General features: G+C 37.2%; 1 protein-coding gene across 3 annotated transcripts in view; it reads left to right on the top strand.

The window, feature by feature from the left end:
• Styk1 (serine/threonine/tyrosine kinase 1) overlaps positions 1-17,284 on the top strand; it is a 53,930-nt gene that overhangs the window by 12,380 nt on the left and 24,266 nt on the right. The window contains exon 1 of one of the 3 annotated variants that reach the window (XM_047548088.1): positions 12,917-13,248. The exons of the other annotated variants lie outside the window; for them this stretch is intronic. The gene's annotated coding sequence lies outside the window, so the exon portion shown is untranslated. Of the gene's footprint in view, positions 1-12,916; positions 13,249-17,284 lie in introns of those variants that run through there. 3 annotated transcript variants of the gene reach the window in all.

Below are 17,284 nucleotides of genomic sequence, written 5' to 3'. Positions count from 1 at the left end.
TTATATTTTTCATAAGGCATTACATACAACCCTCTGACAAAGGTATTGTCTTGGTTAAGGTCACACAGGATGCCGTGGAATCAGGGCCATTGCTGAGGCTTCATGACTTCTTTGTCTATTTCAGGAGAGAGGTCTTCTCTTTCATCCTACATCTTTCTTAGAACTTTCTATTGAGAAATAATTTTGATGAGGAAAACATCATGAATTATAGGGCAGAAGACAGTTGAAGCCAAAGTGAAAGTTAATGCCAGGGCCTTGTCATATTGGAGACCACACAGTTACAAATATAGCATTATTTAAAGTTCATTTGCACTCAGATATTTTCCAAAGTGCATCTTATATCACCTTTATTTAGATGCATTCATCTTTATCTTCCTAAAAATTATAAGTGATAATGTAAAAGAGGAGAAAAAGTGTGGTCGACAAATAGTGATGAGTATAGTGGTTTGACATGCTCTAAAATCCAAAGCTTTGACTATTTAATAAAACCACAAATCATATACTACAGAAAAACTTTAACTTCTGAAAGTAGAGTTCTTCAGAAAACATAGGCATGGTATATGCATATGTGGAGGGGCAGGAATAGGGAAAGGAAGAAGATAATTCTACCTTGGATTTCTGAAATACTTTTGTTCTAAAACTTTAAAGTATTTTCATGTATTCCCTCATTTGTGTAGTCAGAATGCCTGTATTATGTTCTGCAGGATTATGATTTATTATTTTATAGTTTAGAAATAAAAATCCAGAAGAGAGGAAGTTTTGCCAAAATTACATAGAACAATGAGAGGGAAGGCATGAGAGAGGGGGTGACAGGGAGAGGGAAAGAGAATACACTAGAGTATTGGTTGCCAATATAAAATCTTATCCATTAAATTAGATTCTCATGCATTTTTTCTTCATTAATTAAGAAAGGGTAACTAGGGTTTAAAGCAGCATTCCCAAATTTGGTTGCACATTGAAATTACATTGGGGGCTTTAAATAAATGTTACTATTTGGTTCTCAGTCCCAGAAAATTTGACCCTGATTTAATTTATTTGAGATATATCCTAGACAATGGAATTAAAAAACAAAAACAACAACTTCTCAAGCCAGGTGTGATGGTATATGCTTGTAATCCCAGTGACTCCAGCAACTGAAGTAGGAGGATCACAAGTTCATGGCCAGCCTCAGCAATTTAGCAAGACCCTGTTTTGGGTGGGATGGGGAAAGGGTTGGGGATATAGCTTAGTGGTAGAGTACCCCTAGATCTAATCCCAGTACCAGAACAACAAGCAAACAAAAACTCCTTAAGCAGAACCACTGGTTTAAGTTTTGGAGGTTAGTGTCTAGAAAAAGAAACCTAAAATCTACTTATTGACTTTAAACCATAGAACCATAGAATTTTTCAAATTCAAAACCTATGAAGCTATTTACAGAAATGAACATGACAGGTAAAAACTTAAGATTAAAAAAGCAGATGCTTAGTCCAAGGAGGGTGAAAAAATTATACTAGAAGCTTAGTTAAGATTTATTGCAAGAATATATTAAACTTAGACATCAGGAAATAGTTTTCTTAATACCTGTGTCAAACATGGAAATATGAGTATTCTAGTTGTGATATTATGTTATGATATTGATATTGCAGAGAATGAGGGTCTTACCCAAAGGAGAGGTCATTTTGAGATACATGACTTGAGGAATAGTAGTAATGAAAATGTTAATTATTTACAAAATTATTTTTTATTTTTTTATTAAAATTTTTTAATTTTGACAGACTGCATTTTGATTCATTGTACACAAATGAGGTACAACTCTTCATTTCTATGGTTGTACACAATGTAGATTCACACCATTCATGTAATCATAAATATACATAGAGTAATACTGTCTGTTTCATTCTACTGTCTTTCTGTTCCTCACCCCTTCCTACCCCTATTTCCTCTACACCATCCAAAGTTCCTTCATTCTTCTCTTCCCTGGCCACTCCTCCTGGCTATATGTCATCATCCACTTATCAGAGAAAACATTCGGCCTTTGGTTTTTTGGGTTTGACTATTTCACTTAGCATGATATTTTCTAGCTTCATCCATTTACCAGCAAATGAGATAATTTTATTTTCTTTATGGCCGAGTAATATTCCATTGTGTATATATATACTACAGTTTCTTTATCCATTCATCTGTTAAAGGGAAGCTAGGTTGGTTCCATAGCTTAGCTATTGTGAATTGAGCTGCTATAAACATTGATGTGGTTGCATCACTGTAGTATGCCGATTTTAAGTCCTTTGGGTATAATCTGAGAAGTGGGGTAGCTGGGTCAAATGGTAGGTCCATTCTAAGTTTTCTGAGGAATTTCCATGCCAATTTCCAGAGTGGCTGCACCAATATGCAGCTACACCAGCAAGGTATGAGTGTGCCTTTTCCCTCACATCCACACCAACACTTACTATTGCCTGTTTTTTTGATAATAGTCATTCTAATTGGAGTTAGCTGAAATCTTAGGGTGGTTTTAATTTGCACATTTCTCTAATTACTAGGGATGATGCGCACTTTTTCATATATTTGTTGATCACCTGTATATCTTCTTCTGTGAAATGTCTGCCCAGTTCCTTCGCCCATTTATTGATTGGGTTCTTTGTATTTTTGGTGTAAAGTTTTTTAAGTTCTTTATAAACTTTGGAGATTAGTGCTCTGTCTGAAGAGTGTGTGGAAAAGATTTTCTCCCACTCTGTAGACTCTCTTTTCACATTATTGATTTTTTCCTTTGCTAAGAAAAAGCTTTTTAGTTTCAATCTATCCCATTTATTGATTCTTGCTTTTATTTTTTGTGCTATGGGAATCTTGTTAAGGAAGTCTGGTCCTAAGTCAATGTGATGGAGATTTGGGCCTACTTTTTCTTCTATTTGGTGAAGGGTCTCAGACCTAATTCCTAGGTCCTTGATCCATTTTGAGTTGAGTTTTGTACAGAGTGAGAGATATGGGTTTAATTTCATTTTACTGAATATGAATTTCCAGTTTTGCCAGCACCATTTGTTGAAGAGACTATCTTTTCTCCATTGTAAGTTTTTGGCACCTTTGTCTAGTATGAGATAACTGTAATTATGTGGGTATGTCTCCATGTCTTCTATCCCAGACCATTGGTCTACCTGTCTATTTTGGTGCTAATACCATGCCATTTTTGTTACTATTGCTCTATAGTAGAGTTTAAGTTCTGGTATTGTGATACTTCCTGCATCAGGATTGCTTTGGCTATTCTGGGTCTTTTGTTCTTCCAGATGAATTTCATGATTGCTTTTTCTATTTCTATGAGAAATGTCATTGGGATTTTAATTGGAATGCGTTAAATCTGTATAGCACCTTTGGAAGTATGGCCATTTTGATAAGATTAATTCTGCCTATCCAAGAACACAGGCGATCTTTCCATTTTCTAAGGTCTTCTTCAATTTCTTTCTTTAATGTTCTGTAGTTTTCATTGTAGAGATCTTTCACCTCTTTGATTAGATTGATTCCCAAGTATTTTATTTTATTTTATTTTTTTGAGGCTATTGTGAACAGAGTTGTTTTCCTAATTTCTCTTTCAGATGCTTCCTCACTTACGAATAAAGGTGCTTTAGATTTATGCATGTTGATTTTATATCTTGCTATTTTGCTGAATTCATTTATGAGGTCTAGAAATTTTCCAGTGGAGTTTTTTTGATTCCCGAAATAGGGAATCATGTCATCAGTAAATAGTGACAGTTTGAGTTCCTCTTTTCCTATTTGTATCTCTTTAATTTCTTTAGTCTGTCTAATTGCTCTGGCTAGTATTTCAAGGATGATGTTGAATAGAAGTGGTGAAAGAGGGCATCCCTATCTTGTTGCAGTTTTCAAAGGGAATGCTTTCAGTTTTTCTCCATTAAGAATGATGTTGGCCGTGGGGTTAGCATAAATAGCCTTTACAATGTTCAGGTATGTTCCTACTATCCCTATTTTTTCTAGTGTTTCAAGCTTGAAGCGGTATTGTATTTTGTCGATTGCGTTCTCTGCATCAATTGAAATAATCATATGACTCTTAACCTTAAGTTATTGATGTGATGAATTACATTTATTGATTTCTGGATGTTAAATCAACCTTGCATTCCCAGGATGAACCCCACTTGATCATGATGCACTGTCTTCTTAATATGCTTTTGTATGCGATTTGACAGAATTTTGTTAAGGATTTTTGCATCTATATTCATCAGAGATATCGGTCTAAAATTTCTTTCCTCGATGTGTCTTTGTCTGGTTTGGGTATGAGGGTGATACTAACTTCATAGAATGAGTTTGGAAGGGTTCCCTCCTTTTCTATTTCCTGGAATACTTTGAAAAGTATTGAAATGATTTCTTCTTTGAAGGTCTTTGTAGAACTCACCTTAGAATTCATCTGGTCCTGGGTTTTGCTTGGTTGGTAGACTTTTGATGGCTTCTTCTATTTCATTGCTTGAAATTGATCTGTTTAAATTGTGTATGTCCTCCTGGTTCAGTTTGGGAGGATCATATGTCTCTAGAAATTTGTTGATGTCTGTGATATTTTCTATTTTGTTGGAGTTTAGATTTTCAAAGTAGCTTTTTGTTATGTATTTCAGTGGAGTTGGTCGTGATATTTCCTTTTTCATCACGAATTTTAGTAATTTGAGTTTTCACTCTCCTTTCTTTGTTAGTGTGGCTAAGGGTTTGTCTGTTTTGTTTACTTTTTCAAAGAACCAACTTTTTATTTTGTCAATTTTTTCAATTGTTTCTTTTGTTTCAATTTCATTGGCTTTCACTCTGATTTTAACTATTTCCTGTCTTATACTACTTTTGGTGTTGATATGTTCTTTTTCTAGGGCTTTGAGTTGTAATGTTAGGTCATTTAGTTGTTGACTTTTTATTCTTTTCTTGAATGTACTCCATGCAATGAATTTGCCTCTTAGTACTGCTTTCATAGTATCCCAGAGATTTTGATATGTTGTATTGACATTCTCATTTACCTCTAAGAATTTTTTTTATCTCCTCCCTGATGTCTCCTGTTATCCATGCTTCATTCAATGGCATATTATTTAGTTTCCAGGTGTTGGCATAATTTCTGTTTTTTATTTTGTCATTGATTTCTAATTTCATTCCATTATGATCTGATAGAACACTAGGTAGTATCTCTATTTTTTTGCATTTACTAAGGGTTGCTTTGTGGCATAACATATGGTCTATTTTAGAGAAGGTTCCATGTGTTGCTGAGAAGAAAGTGTATTCTCTTGTTGATGGATGGAATATTCTATGTATGTCTGTTAAGTCTAAGTTATTGATTGTGTTATTGAGTTCAACAGTTTCTTTGTTTAGTTTTTGGTTGAAAGATCTATCCAGTGGTGACAGCAGTGTGTTAAAGTCACCCAGAATTATTGTGTTGTGGTCTATTCAATTCCTGGAATTGAGAAGGATTTGTTTGATGTACATGAATGCACCATTGTTTGGGGCATAAATACTTATGATCATCTTCCTGATTTATGGTTCCCTTAAGCAGTATGAAATGTTCTTCTCTATCTCTTTTGACAAACTTTGGCTTGAAGTCCACTTTATCTGAAATAAGGAAGGAAAGCCCTGCTTTTTTACTGAGTCCATGTGCATGGTAGGTTCTTTCCCATCCTTTCACCTTTAGTCTGTGAATGTCCTTATCTATGAGATGAGTCTCTTGAAGGCAGCATATTGTTAGGTCTTTCTTTTTAATCCAATCTGCCAGTCTATGTCTTTTGATTGATGAGTTTAGGCCATTAATGTTCAGGGTTATTATTGAGATGTGATTTGTATTCCTAGTCATTTGGGCTTATTTTTGGTTTTTAACTTGACTTGGTTTTTCCTTCGGTTGGTTTTTCCTTTAAGGTAGTTCCTTCCTTTGCTGACCTACATTGTTGTTTTTCATTTCCACCTCATGGAAAATTTTGCTGAGAATATTCTATAGCACAAGCTTTCTGTTTGTAAATTCTTTTAACTTTTATTTATCATGGAAGGATTTTATTTTGTCTTCAAATCTGAAGGTTAGTTTTGCTGGGTATAGGATTCTTGGTTGGCAACCATGTTCTTTCAGAGCTTGAAATATGTTGTTCCAGGCCCTTCTAGCTTTTAGGGTCTGGACTAAGAAATCTGCTGATATCCATATTGGTTTCCCCCATATGTAATCTGATGCTTTTTTCCCACAGTCTTCAAAATCCTATCTTTATTTTGTATGATAGGCATTTTCATTATAATGTGCTTTCATGTGGATCTGTTGTGATTTTGTGCATTTGGTGTTCTGTAAGCCTCTTGTATTTGATTTTCCATTTCATTCTTCAGGCTTGGGAAATTTTCTGATATTATTTCATTGAATAGGTTGTTCATTCCTTTGGTTTGTATTTCTGTGCCTTCCGCAATCCCAAAAACTCTTAAATTTGGTCTTTTCATGATGTCCCATAGTTCTTAGAGATTCTGTTCATGACTTCTTACCATCTTCTCTATTTGGGCAACTTTATTTTCAAGATTAAGTATTTTGTCTTCATTGTCTGAGGTTCTGTCTTCCAAGTAATCTAGTCTGTTGTTGATGCTTTCCATTGAGTTTTTTATTTGGTTTATTTTTTCCTTCATTTCAAGGATTTCTGTTTGGTTTTTATTGAGAATTTCTATCTCTTTGTTGAAACGATCTTTTGCTTCCTGCAGTTGCTCTTTCAACTGCTTATTGGAGTGATCATTCATTGCCTGCATTTGCTCTCTTATCTCATCCTTTGCTTCATCAATCATCTTAATCATGTATAATCTGAAGTCCTTTTATGACATTTCTTCTACCGTACTGTCACTGGACTCTATTAATATAGAATCTAGATTTGTTTGGATCATTTTCTTCCCTTGTTTTTTCATGTTGTTCATGTATCTTCCCCTCTAGCAGTGTAGATTTGGGGTATTGCATATTCCCCCCATAGGCTTATAGTGGCTTTATAGGTTTCCTAAACCTTCTCTTTAAGGGGGATATCAATATTAGCAGTGCCCAGTTCAGACACTATGCAATCCTAGACCAAATAACTCCTATGAGGACATTAACAATATTGTCATAGTAAACAGGATGAGTTCAATTATTATCTTCAGTGTAACAAACAGATTTGCAATAAGGTCTACAGTTTCTAATGGAGGACAAAGAGGATGCAGAGGGGTTTAGGATGTAACTGTTAATGGTTTTTTGTTTTTTGTTTTTTTTTTTTTGTGTGTGTGGTGCTGGGGATTGAACCCAGGGCCTTGTGTTTGCAAGGTAAGCACTCTACCAACTGAGCTATATCCCCAGCCCATAGCTGTTAATGGGATAAGAAAAGAATATACAGAAGTTCTAGATAATAGAAAGGGTGAGAGTAATTGGTCATTAGCATGCAAAAAGGGAGAAAGAAACTCTGAGGGAACAGGTAAACAAAAGGAAAAGAAAGCAAAAAAAGTAAAGAAATAAAAACTTAAAAATTTTCAATAATGAGAAAAAAGAAAATCTACACTATAACAGTCATATAATATTCAAACCTCCCAGTCTTCAGTAGCCTGATGTATGAGAGGTACCTGACAATGAGCTTCAAGTCTCCAGCAGGCATCTCAGGATGGGATTTGCCCCACCTAAAGATGGGAGTTACAACTTCCAGGATTATCCAAGATGGCCGCTCTGGTTTCCAAATGTGTTGGCAAATGGGGAGCTGCAGCACAGGGTGTGGGCTGGTTGAGTGGAGGTCCTGGAGGTGGGGTGTTGTCAGTCTGGTTGGGGGATCCTGGAGGCGGGGTGCAATTAGTTGGTCTGGAGGTCCTGGTGGTAGGGCGCAGTCTGTCGGTGTGGGGGTCCTTGTGGCGGGGAGCAGTCAATGTGAGGGCTCCGGAGGCAGGGAGTGATGAGTTGGGCTGAGGGATCCTGGAGATGGGGCTCAGTCAGTCCAGCCAGAGGTCCTACAAGCCCTGGCTGTTGTCTAAAAATGGCTGCAGCCACATGTAACCAAACCTGCAGGTACTGTGACAGTGAGCTTCCAGGCAACAACAGGCAGCTGGTACTCCACTGGCGGTCTGTGGTCAGTCGGTTGACTGCTGCCGGATGATCAGGAGGTGAACCTCGTGCATTGGGTGATGGGTAGGTGAAAGGCAGGCAATGAACAGGCAAAAGGCAGGCAAATGGTGAATGGCAGGTGCCAGACAGTAAGCAATCTGCACTCAAAAAGTAGTCGATATGCTGGCAGACTGAAGGTGATCACAGTAGACAAATAGGGTAAACAGTAGGGAATTGGTAAGCAGCAAAATCTGCCTCACTGAGAAACAGATATCCTCTGCTTGAAACTTGAGTTACGGAGCGACAAGAAATGCAGCCTCCCTCTAGTCCACCATCTTGGATTGACATCTATTTTTTATTTTTATAATTATTATAGGAATAATTAGTAACAACTTGTATTTACTACATGCCAGGTATTATTCCAAATTCTTTACATGTGTGAAATTATTTAATTCTTTAAATGACTCTTTGAATTAGATAATATTGCAAATCATGTTTAACAAATGGGAAAACTAAGGATTAGGAGAGATTAAGAAATCTGCCTAAGAGCATACAGCTAAGGGCTGCGGAGATAGTTCAGTTGGTAGAGTGCTCGCCTCGCAAGCACAAGTCCCTGGGTTCAACCCCCAGCACCGCAAAAAAAAAAAAAAAAAAAAAAAATAGAGTACACAGTTAATTAGTATTAGAAATGAGTATATTGCCTTCCAGAAATGGGCTATGCTATGTTTCTGAAACCTGTAACAAAGTTGAAAGGGGGCTGAAGACTAGGAATATGAATGATAAATGTGTTTGTCATGATAGATATAAAAGACCATAAGGAAAGAAGTGTTGGAAAACAGTACCTTTTGCACGCATACAAGTTCAGACCCGGGAGGTACAGGACAAAGGCAGGTGACAGAGGTTGGTCCTGGTGCTGTGCTCCAGAGTGATGTATTAAGGTAGCAAGCCAGCTGTAATACAATAACAAACTTCAACTTAGGCAAATACACACCCACACACACCTGCACTCAATCTTGTTTCGTTAATATCTCCACCTACTTCTCCTCCCCTTAGTTCTTGGATCATTTTGAAGGAAATCTGTACGTTAACAAAGAAAAAAAAAAAAAGAAAATAAATGTAATGATTTTTTTATGCATTCAGGTATATCTTCCATTTAAAATCACTTTTTATTTGTCTATCAATTGCAATCATAGTGATTTTTCTATCCTTCTTATAAGCTTAAGAAGTCACTAGCATTTCCATATTATTTATAAAATTAAAATTTTAGTTTTCTAAAAACATCTAGTTTTTCCACCTAAAACTTATTTTGCATGGTGATGAAGCTAGAATCTAAATTATTTTTGAGCAAATAAATAATCCATTGCCTAAACTCCATTTAATGAATATAATGAATAATTTATTTTAGAAGTTTTCAACACCAGTTGTATGTTTGTGTCTCCTAGGAAGCTTTTATGTTATTGAATGGTGATATGTGAAGTCATGTTTGATGGGTTTCACAATTTGTTTCAGTCAGCTTTTTCACTGCTATGACTTTTAAGTATCATCTAATGACTCCTAAGTATTTATCTCCAGTACACTTTTCCAATGAATCTTAAAAACTATACCATCAACTTTCTGGCTTCTTTCCTTCCTCCTATGCTGGGGATTAAACCCACAGCCTCACATATGTTAGACAAACTCTATCACTGACTTACATCCCTAGTTCCCCAAATTATTATTTCTAATACTAGAAAGCCACACTGATATCTCAAATTGAAATGTTAAGAACAACACATGATCCTTATGAATCTTCCTTTTTGAGTTCTCTTTTTCCCTTCCACCTCCTATAAACACCATGTTCTGTAGGTTCAATCTCCTTCAGAGCTCTAATCACTTTCTTATTTGTTTTTGCTGTCAATATTATAATCTATGAAATGATGAGTTTCATAATTGGTATTATTATATTCATTTTTATCACCTTCAATTTATTACTCAATGGTTGCTGAAGTCATTTTTTTTTACTTTTAATTTTGAAATAACTATAGACTCATGAGAGTTGCCAAATTGAGTATACAGAGGTGATTGGGCCCATCACTCAGCTTCCCCTGGTGGTAACATCTCTATGACATCAGTGTCTTATCAAAACCAGGAAACTTACAGTGGCACAGCATCATTGACTGGGCTACACACCTTTCTCAGATTTCGGTTGTTGCATGTGTTCAGTATTTTGGACCTTTCTAGGTATAGTTCTGTGACATTTTATTGCACATATAGATTCAATATACCCACCACCACAATCAAGAAACAGAATCATCTGTCACCATAAAGAAAGTCTCTCATGTGATCCTTCTATAGTCACATCTTCTCACTTCCTCTGGCAACCACTGATCTATTCTGTCTCCCTACTTTTGTTATTTTTGAAAATGTTGAATATGTGAAATACAATCTGGAGCCTTTGAGATTGGCTTTTCTTACTCAGCAACATGCCCTCAAGTTCCTTCCAATAGGTGTATGTAATTTGATCCTTCTTCTTGCTAAGTATAATCCCAAGTAATGTCTTTTTAAACTATTAAAAAAGATTTTGTCACTCTCTACTTAAGATTCTTTAGTGGCACTTAGAATAAAATAAGCAAATCTTAGCATGGCCTAAAAGTCTCCTTATCTGCACCTAGCCTATGTGGACAATGTCCTCTCTTCTTGTTTTCCCTTTCTTGTTGCTGTCCAGGTACACTGACTTTCCACCTGAGAACATATAAGTTCTGCGCTGATTCAAGACCTGGGTGTCATCTCTCCTCTTCCTTTGTGCCTTGCCATCCTTATCTAGTTAGTTCCTACTTGTCTTTTGCCCCAGTTTACCACTTACTTAGGAAAACTTCTCTTGACATTCTTCTCTTTTCACCTTTTATAGCAAAACATTTCTCATTCATAGCAAAATATTTTTTAAGAATTCTTGTGATTTTTTTTAACCTCTAGATGAGTAACTTAGAATGAGACTTGACTCCTGAGAGTGAATGGTGTAAGATAAACTAGACTGTACATGTAGACTCTAAGCAGAGGAGAACAGTGCAGTTATAGAGTAAAATTTAGGGAGAAATTAGCAACTAGTGTTTTGGGTGTGGTTGGCAGAACACAGGGTCAATGATGTAGAGTGTGCTGGTGGGAGCAAGGTGAAGTCAGAGCAGGATGATGGTCATTCATCAGACATGAGGCCAGCAGAGCTGTATTTATCTGGAGATCTTTCCATTAATAGCAGGAGTTTAGTAATGGAAGTATACAACACAATTCCAGTCTTATTTAGGAGGATAGATTTAGGCAAAGAGAAGATAAGGCCTACCTGTATAGCATTCAGGACAGAACTCCAAATTTGAGGGGAAGCAAGAATAATTGGCAGATTTTGTGAAAGTGGATCTAGGTTATACCTTTCCAAACTGGGGAGTATGGTAAGAAAAATGGGAAGAAAGGGAATGAGACACTTGGTTCTTATTTTCACCCTCAGGATTAGATTAGGAACTATGTGGAGATTATCCAACATATATATGTTATCAGTGGAACTAGCTACAAGGAGCTGAGAGATTTAAGCACAGAAGAAATGGGGCAGGTGTTGTTAGTTGTTCCCTGGTTAATATGCCACTTTACAGGATTCTTTCCATTCTTATACCTTTCTTTACAGTGTTATGCTATTTGAACTATCTGTGTAAATCTCTTACTCAACATGATTGTCCAGTTTAGAGACTAAGTAGCAACTATAAAACTTAAATTGTCAAACGACACAAGGTGAAGTATGAGAAGTTTTAAAACCCTTGTTAATTGTATTAATACCTGACCTCCCTCTCCACATGCAGAAATGCATATACTTAGATCCACAAATATTATAAATATTTAGATGAGTTTTTTGGGTTTTTTTGTTATTTTTTTTGTTATATATATTTATTTGATTGCTGCAGTTATGTAACTACCTCCCAACCTGCAAAGCAGATGGAGAAGGAAGAGGAAAAGAAAGAATAACATAGATCGTCAGCAGTGGTCCTGGCAAGGCACTAGGTATTTTACATTAATTATGCCATATAACTCTCAATAGCCCTGGAAGGGCTGGAAGGTAGCTAGCATCATTGCCATTTTACAGATGGGAAAACAGAGGCCCAAAAAGTTAAACCACCTTATACAAAATCAGAATGAATGGTAGAAGTGAGTTTTGATTAGAAGTCAAACTCTAAATCCCTCTTCTTACAACACCAAAGGAAATTGTAGGCAGGGTAAGGGTAGAAATAGATACTGCTGAGATTCTGGGACTGCCATGACATGGGTCGGAAAATGCTGGAAAAGGAAGCCTCCCAAGTTCAAAAGCCCTTGGAGGGAAAAGGTGAGGTGGAACGACTGGCTGAGGGAGCTGATTGATTGGTCTGATCCTTTTGTGGCATGATCCATTTCCTGCTGCTCTTTGTACTTCTTTATTGCCCTCAGAGAGATTCAGGTTTCCTGTACCTTAAAGTAGGAGGAAAAGGAGTGTCAAGGTCAGGTATTATGCCTCTAGATGCTCAACAAATCACCTACCAAACCAGACCTAGAACTTCAAACACTTTGTTATCACAGCACCAAGTTAGTGCTGGTCCCACCTCCCCTAGCTTCTGGACTGTTCACCCAGAATCACCTGTCTCAAATAGTTCTCCAAAGAGGGGGAACTTTGGCTCCTGACTGTGTTGCATGAGGTGGTATGTGTTCACAGAGGTGTCCTTATCATCTGGCCAGGCATTTGTTATTGTTTACCTGGGATTATATTCTATATATAGAACCTTTACTGGGACACACCTTATATGAAACAACACTGACGTAAAGGGCAGCTGAGTTGATTTTCTGATTGTGAAATCTCCTGTCCTTCTGTCTCTGCCTTTTTGGTCTGGGACTTATTTACGAGAGAAGAAGAAAGTGTGTGTGTGTGTGTGTGTGTGTGTGTGTGCATGCATGTGTGCTTTTACAATCTTTTGTAGACTGTCCTCCTGCCCTCAGCTTGCGACTTCTTCTCGGCAGGAAGGAAGTGTGCTAGAACAGACTGGAAGAGTGGCCAGAAAACAAGATAGATCTCCTCACTTATGGGGAAAACCACCAAGAAATTTTTAAAGAACCAGAAATGCCCCCTTAGAAGGAAACTACCAGAATGAATCCCAAAGTGGGGAGCCAATCCTTGGAAATATGATTCAACTCACAGCAGCAAGGAAAAGGTGTTTAAAAGAAGCCCTAGGCAGCATGTGCAGTGTGTTTATCAGGTAGGAAAAAGGTGAGAGATGGAGGGAGGGATTGTGTTTAGGGCAGGCAATGATTGTGTGTTCTAGGTTTTTCCCTTATTGGAGGCTCTTATTTTGGGCTGAGAAAATTGGGAACCTGGGGAAATTGTTGTTGATTAGTCATCACAGGAAAAGAAAATAATTGGCATGAGAATACCTAATTTAAGATTTAGCATTTATGAGCTTTTAAGGTTTAAAAGTGGTAGGAAACAAAAAATGGAATGATGATTATAATAAAAATAAATTTTTGAATAAAAATAACCTTTTGTAACACCTCTGAGAGAATGAAATGCATTCATCTATGTCTTTATATTTAAATTCTGACACTGTTTGTGGTATCTGTGAGCACTGGTCTCATTCTATCTAGATGTTATGTAACCTGTCTGCTTTATTATTACTTTGCTTCTCTACCAAGTGAACTTTTGCGAGGTGCCAGGACACAAATTAGGTTTCCTTATCTCGTCTGCATATCACATGGGGTTCAGAAATTCCTGTAGAGAGAAGAAAAGAAGGAGCAAGAAATGTTGATAACATTCAGTCTTATTGTCAAAAGACCTCAATTTCAACAGATTTAGGAATCCTTGGCACCACTGCTGAACCCCTTCTCTTAGAATTTCAAAATTCATTTCAAGGCCTGGATCTCTAGGAAGGTGAGAGAGGGTGAAGATCAGGAACAATCACCATCTCTCAATGCCTGAGCAGAGCTGGAGAATAAGGTAACCTTCTCTCCTCTCCATCTCTTTCACACTGGAAGACACCTCAGGCATAATGCAGGTTATCTATACAAATCTGCTTGTCTAGATTTAGAAGGATCACCACTTCAGTGACCATTCCATTCACTCTTTCTCCCCTCACAGGTTTGTTTCAGTAGAAAGGTGAAGCACAGGGCACTAAGGGATGGAGCCAAGAATCCCGTGTCCCTTGGGATTTTAGGGCCATTCCTGATTTTTTTTTTTTTGCTTATAGTGAAAGAGTGCCAGTCCTGCTGGGAATTTTTTTTTTTTTCACTAAAAAAGCAGAAGATAGAAATAGGAATGAGGGTCAGACCCAGGAAAATGAATGAAGAAAACAATCCAAGATTCCATATTTTTATGAGTACTGAAAAAATTCTGATTATCCTTTTTTTTAAAAGAAATATGCCTTTAAGACAGATAATGCAGTTTTCATCTGTGTCTTTTAAGAACTTTAAAGAACACACATACAGGAAGATTTTATTCATGTGTTCTTTCTAAATTATGGTGTATTTGTTGATAAAATTTGGTTTTCATGATTCTTATGGATTCTGATGTAATTCTTTCTTGACATTGTTGGTTTTGTTCATTTGAATGACAATACATATGTATAAGAGAGTAGTTTAAGGAACATTGAGTTTGTAAATAAAAGACCTGGACCTGAGTATGCTTGCTCTGCCACTCATTTGCCTTTATTAATTTTTCTCATTGGCTAATCCATAACTTAATCACACATAATCAAATCCCTCGGTTTCTACCTTGTATCCTATGCATGATATTTTCCAACATAATACCAGTCACAGTGCAGATGCTCAATATATGCATGTGAGATCCGAAAACAGTGGAAGTACAACTTGTTTTATAGGATGTTGGAGATAAGTAATTCTGAAATGCTCTAGATCTGAGTTCTTCTCAATCTTGCTTTTGTAGGATGTTATAGATAAATAATCCTAGAGTACTCTAGATCTGAGTTCTCTATCTCCAGTCAACAATACTAGGTGGCTCAAGGATAAGGATGAAATGGAGAGAAGAAGAGGTTGAATGGTTTTGCAAGAAGGCTGACAGGGGGCTACCATGTTTTACCCTCCTCACTCTGAGTCTGCAGTCCTCTGCCCCAGATCCCATAACCATTAATAGCTCCCTGAACCCAGTGTGGCATCCACCTGGGAGTGTGGGTTGCTTGTCTGTCTAGAGAAATCATGGTTGGCAGATCTACTTGAGTTGACAAGCAGGTGGTGAGACTGGGGTGAGGCTGGCAGAACAGTTTGAATCTCCTTTTATGAGAACAGGGCCAGATGTCATTCTGAGGTCAGTCAGGGAATTTTTCACAGCAGAGTTCAGGAGAATTAATTTGATTTTTAAAGTGAGATATGTAGATATATTTGGGGAACATAAGTTTCATCTGGAAACTCACAGGAAAATTGGTGTCTGGGAAATGATATTGTGCTAACTGAACAGAAATGTGTCTAGTAAGGGTCCTGTTACTGTCACAGATAGAACTCTTTGTGTGCATTAAAACAGAACAGAAATGCAGTGTGGCATTATGCTTGTATTGTGAACACTTGTAAAAGTCTGGAGAGTTAATATTAATATTTAGTTCCATTCTAGTTGAAATCGTTAACATCTATGGACTCCAGACTATAGCCTTTTTTATTTCAGGTGACTTTCATTCCCCATTTCACTCTCATTCTCTTCCTATATGTATCTCTGTCCTTATTGAATTCTTAGTTCAAGAGGGGAGATAAACCTAAGAGAAAATGTTAAGAGAAACCTGAAGCAATTAGGAAGAAAAAAAGCTAAGGAATAAATGGGGCACAAGCAGGGCAATAATATTGTTTTAGTTAGATTTGGCACTGTAGATAGAGGTGAAGGTAAACTATCCACAAGCTATATACATATTTTGCAATGTTCAAATGATTATCAGAATAAACAATTTCACAACTTACCTAGACCCTTGATTCCAATACCCTGAATTTTATTATACATTACACTAACTGTGGGATAATGCTTCATATACTTAAGTATTTTATAGTTCAGCTAAGAGAAGTAGTAGCCAACATACATACTATTCTTTTTAGCACATTGGGAAACTGACTAGATATAATTAAGGGGGATAGAGTATCAGATGGTACAGAAGTGTTGGCTAGAAGCATTACATTCTTTTCTTTTAATAATTAGATGTATTAGTCTTCTATTGTCTTTCTTCTTTTCCCTTTCTCCTTCCTTCCCTCTTTCTTACTCTCCTTCCCTGCTTCCTTCCTTCCTTTTCTTCCCAGTGGTCAGGGGTTGAACCTAGAGAATTACACATGCTAAGAAAGTACTCTACTACTGAATTGCATCTTTCGCCCCAGATGGGCTAGATTCTGGTCCATGGGAAATGTTGCATAAATTTTGGCATAAAGGCATACCTTTCCTCAGCTTGACACTGAGCAGGCAGACAATGCCATGTGGTAACTGAATAGGAATTACAGAGAGAAAGGTGGTGGTGAATGTGAGCATCTTGTGATCTATGAGCTTGGTGGGCTCTGTGTGGTGAGTTTCCCATATAGGCTTTTGTGGTCTGTGTGTATGTCTGGTGTGCTTATTTTAAAAATTCTGGATTTCTTTGGTATATTCTACATTCCTTTACCCAAACTGCAAGCATTAGGAAGAACTTATTGTACAAATATCTGGAAAGCAACGTCATGGAGTGTACCTCATCACCCTGAACATTTATCTCCTTGCTCAAGCACCCATTTTCATTGGGCTGCTAGGTGTTAACAAGCCTGGCTTCTTTAAACTCCCTATAGGCAATAAAGGTGATGTTGAGAAACGGGTCTAGGAAGTACAGTAGAAGGCCATACTGCACCTAAAGGTGGGTGCTCTGTATTAATTGTGATATCCAGGCATGAGGGGATAAGCATGGGTTTGAGTCACTGGAGGAAGGTGTGTTTGGCTAGGCACCTATAGTTCTGTGGGGTACAATCATGAGCAGTCCAGAGTGGGGGTACTGTGCTCACAGGGCTTCACATTACTTCCTTCAGTGTATATTAGTGGGTGTGTAGTTTGGTTTCTGGGCAGAGCTCACAGGTCTGAGTTGGCTTCTGACTGACCCTTTTTTTCCATTTATACCATGGTATTGAGGTTATGCTCATAGTACTTACTCCCCTGAGAGCCAAACTTGCTAAACTGGCTGCTCCCTGAATGGAAATAATTACATCTGATAATATCCTGAAAAGGAAGTAAGAGGACAAGAAAATAAAAATGACAATGGCAGTGAGAAATTTTCAATTAGCTTCTGAATTCAC

The sequence above is a fragment of the Sciurus carolinensis genome, chromosome 4 (genome assembly GCF_902686445.1).
Source record: "Sciurus carolinensis chromosome 4, mSciCar1.2, whole genome shotgun sequence".
Taxonomy (NCBI): Eukaryota; Metazoa; Chordata; class Mammalia; order Rodentia; family Sciuridae; genus Sciurus; species Sciurus carolinensis.
Note: the sequence above shows the minus strand (reverse complement) of the source record. Positions and strands in the feature narration are given on the sequence as shown.